This window comes from Trematomus bernacchii, unplaced genomic scaffold (assembly GCF_902827165.1).
Source record: "Trematomus bernacchii unplaced genomic scaffold, fTreBer1.1, whole genome shotgun sequence".
In the NCBI taxonomy this organism is placed as follows: domain Eukaryota; kingdom Metazoa; phylum Chordata; class Actinopteri; order Perciformes; family Nototheniidae; genus Trematomus; species Trematomus bernacchii.
Window position 1 is genome coordinate 3,510,305 of NW_022987839.1, and position 4,677 is coordinate 3,514,981.

A 4,677-nucleotide genomic window follows, 5' to 3' on the forward strand; every position below is an offset into this window, starting at 1 on the left:
ATTCAAAGTGCTGTACACAAATATAAGACAATAAGATCCAACAACACTAACATGTGTAGTCAAATTTGTCTGAAAATGATTTAGAAATGTTGCTTCATTTGGATGGAACATTTGCGAGGCGAAAATGTACCTCACTCTTAGTTTATGAAATCATCAACTCACTATATAAAAAAATGAAAATTGGCATCAACAGCACGAAAACAAAACCGGTTGCAACCATGTTGTCAAAGTAGCAGCAAAAAGAGCCAATGTGATGTACTGCCCGCTTGTTTGTTTGAGAGCTTGAACAACTACTGACAAGTGAAGAAATGCATGGATGAAATGTTGATGTGTGGTTCAGTTGCCTCTATATGCATTGAATACAAACTGATGATTATTTGCGATGCATTTATGTGAAGCAGTATTTTATTGGTGTTGCTGGTTAAGATAAGTATGATGTAACTATTTTATAGACTAATATGTAGCTTTATCAATAATGCCGTGCCACATTTTATAAGCTATTTGTTTTGAATGTAAAGTAGTGAAGTGGGAGTTTAAACTAACAGAGATTTATGCCCGGGCAGCCGAAAATATGTTTTGTGTGCACACTTTTGGGCCTTTGGGGACTCCGTAGAATCACCGCAGACAATTACATTTCAGGAAGTTACTTTGAAACTTGCATGTAAAGTTTCACGCTATGTTTTGCTAAATGAAAGTTAAAACGTTTCACTATCACTCATATCACTTTGTCTGATCTCTCTCTCTCTCTCTCTCTCTCTCTCTCCTCTCTCTCTCCTCTCTCTCTCTCTCTCTCTCTCTCTCTCTCTCTCTCACTCTCTCGCCCTGTAATGAGTTGATTCAACTTCTTAATGTCAGTCTAAATAATACAATTATGTTGGTGCATCATGGCATGTGACTCATTAAAAAAAAGTACAGCTATTATCTACCTCTTGTATAACTGGTCGGCCCCACCTGCATTAGCACAATGGACGAAACAAATACATTAAAGTAAAACCACTTTCCAGCAGTCAGCAGCACATTGTAAAAGCTGTTGATACAACTGTTCACATTCATAATTAAGTAAAGATAACACCCTTTTCACCCCGGTTACATTTTCCATTTGCCCTGAGAGGCTCAGTGAGGTAAAGGACTCGTGTTTAGATAGTTCACTTTAGTCTAAGTTATCTCAGTGTGTCTCAAACGGTTTTGACAAAAATATTTCCAAGGCACACCTTTATAATTATTAGGATAAATAAAAACAGGTTTGAAATCATTCCAATGTCATTTCATTTCATTTCAAACCTTTATTTAACCAGATTGGTCCCATTGAGATCATAGATCTCTTTTTCAAGGGAGACCTGCAGCATATAGGTTCCACATGAAACATAAAACAATAAAGGACATCATACATTATATTTACAGGATACATTTACATAGTTATAGACATTTACAAGTACCCATAGTATCAACGAGCATTTCATTTAGCCTAGCTTTAAAAACATGCAGAGGAATGAGATTGCTCAGTTTCAATTCTTGCTGAAGATTGTTCCAAGCAAGCATAAAAGCTGTCTTACCTAAGACAGTCCTTGCTCTTGGCACATGTATACTATAGGACAGTAAACCAACAATATCCTTTAAAACTGGAGAGATTAAAAAATATGGATGAATAAATAAATGTTAACTGATAAAATAAGATATAAATGAACCAGCAAAAATCTTGCCTAGGGCAGCAAATTGGTCAGAACCGGCCCTGGTGTCATCCCCACAGCACCCCCCATTTGAAACATGTTCCCACGGCTATGTTTTCATATTTAAGTTTGTAGCGAGTAGAGGGCTGCTGGCAGGCCCAGACTGGCCATCGGGAGGGCCGGGAGGTTTCCCGATGGCCTTAATGTAGGCTATTGTGAATGCAACGCTGCGCAAATGTGGGTTTGCCTCACACAGGGTGACTGTCTGTCTACATGATGTGGCATCTGTTTCATATGGGTGTTTCCATAGATCTAGTCTCTTTATTTTCCCCTCAAAATGCACCAGATTGATGCATTTAACTCCAAAATTAAAAAAATATCTTACCAGGGGGGGCATGCCCCCGGACCCCCCTAGAGGATTTGAGGTCCACCCCCAAAATATGTTCACATGGATAGGTTCCCAAATACATTTGCAATTTTTTTTAAATAGTAACCCCTGTCCATATGTTTATTATTGGTGTGTGTGTGTGTGTGTGTGTGTGTGTGTGTGTGTGTGTGTGTGTGTGTGTGTGTGTGTGTGTGTGTGTGTGTTTGAGTTTGAGTGTGTGTGTGTGTGCGCGTTAGTTTCAAAGACCCCCATAGAGCTCAGTTTATAACTCGAACCCTGGACATAACCCCTCTGTTAGTCAAGTCAAGTCAAGTCAACTTTATTGTCAATCTTCCAGTTTGTGTGTACAGCAGAGAGATCGAAATACCGTTTCCCACAATCCTGAATACAAAAATACAAATATATATACAAATATGTATATACCTATATATACACAATCAACAGACACATTTAAACATATGCACACATTAAGACCTAAATAAAAGCACAACAATCAATATATACAAAATAAGTTTAATGTAGTTTACATTTTGATCTTAATTACATAGTACTTTTTTACCTTAGCAGATAATGATATATTTAAAATGTAATGTGTCTCTGTTTGGTCTGTCTAAATTCTTGATCTACATTCATAAAAACACACGTTTAGCATCAAAATATGCCAAAGTTACAAAATGGCTCCTTTTGAACATCTTTCTAGAACCTATTACTTGAGTATTTGTACAATCTGTAAATAAAGTCAGTGATTTAAGCTTTATTGATATAACGGTAACATTTAAATCAATATTAAATGTAAGAAAATATAACTATACTTTTCAGTAACACAATGCCAACAATTCAATAAAATGAACTGAAAGAGTAGCAGTGAGGACAAAAAAATATTTCAATACACATTCATGTTATTATTGTAACTCATCGTGACATGTGATCCGTTGTTGCTTCACAGAATAGACGTCACGACACCGTCAGTGAGAACAGACACCTGACTGTAAAGTGAAATACAGATAAGGCTGAAGGTGTGAACTAATTCCAGTCAGGTTACTGTGATGGCTTCCTGATGTGTTTCCAGTGAAGGACACATTGATTTCCTTCACATATTTTTCTATAAATAAACACCCTTCCACACTTCAATTGAATGTGAAAGAGAAAAAGTTAAAAAATGTAATGTAAAGTAATGTCACTTTTTTTTAAGCCAGATGCTTTAAGATCAATAAGATTCATTTGAAGTTAAACTATGCAAACATTCACATTCACATGTTGCTGTTACCCTTTCTTTAAAGCAGACCTCAGCCTTGCTTAACAAAAGAAACTGAGCAAAAGGAGGTATTTATGTCTCATTCCTTTACAAAGTAGAGGGGCACTGTTTTACTGTCTTAATTGTGGATATTTCTCAAAAGGTAGATGGTGGGAAAACAGCAGTGAAAGCTCTAAGAAACCTCAAGAAAAACTTTAATTGGTGAACAAGTTTCTCTTAACCCATGAGAACCCGGACCCATTTCTACTTTTGGGGAAATTAAGGGGAACATAATTTAGACTAAATAGACCACCTAGAACACATTTCTGACAAGAAACCGCCCCTAGTGTCAAATATCTGAAATGTGTCATATATGTCACATTGGGCTTTGTTGGTAAAATAACTCTTATTTTTAACTTAATTAATGAGGATGATTTTTTTGGTTTAAATTAGTTTGAACATTCTTTGGATTGAAGAATAAGAACATATTAACTCAATATATTTGAATCAGCTAAATTAACTGAGCAGATCATAATGATATTTCTAATTGTGCATGTATATGTGACTTTGGGTTTACTGTGAAAGTTTAGGGTTACAGTCCCAATCAGTGTCACAGCGATATTTATCTCATTTGTTTCATATCAATTTGATCAATAAATGTTTCCACAACAGGTTAAATGTAATAAAGGACATGTTTTGTAAGCATTTTAATTCTTAAATGGCTTGAATTTTACCTTTAGCAACAAACAAAAAAGCTTTTTTAAATGTAGCTCGTTCTGTCACATGTGTTAGCCTGGCACATGGACATCTTGGACATGTTGTCATGGGAACACTAAATCAAATGTCCTGGACCATGACCCACCAGAGTGTTCAGTGTGTGTCACTGAGGCACTTCATGAGATAAAATAAAGGCTAAAGCTGTATAAGGAACTTTCCAGAACGTTTAAAGTTCATGTGACCCCCGTGTCACGGTGGTCCTTATGGGTTCAAACTAAATGTCAAAGTGAAACACAGCTTCTCCAGTAATGTAACGAAAGCATCTCGTTGTTCCTCTGAAAAAACTAACAATAGTAAAGTGTACAAACGGACTGAGTAACACCTGCTAATGTAAAATAAAAACATTTTATGGAATGAAACTAATGTCTCTTTTACTAGAAGTTCATATTTGTACCTGATTCTATTAGATTTATTATAAGTAACGCCCTTACGTACAATAATAGACAGTTAGCACATGTTTATGTTTGTTTAATAAATGCTTAATTATACTAAAATATATTTTCTTTCTTAATGCAGTTTGACAGCACTGACAGGAACAGTTTTGTGAGAATAATAACTTTTTAGTTTGTTGTTGATGTAAATAGTGATATATTTTACTTACTTTACTCTTT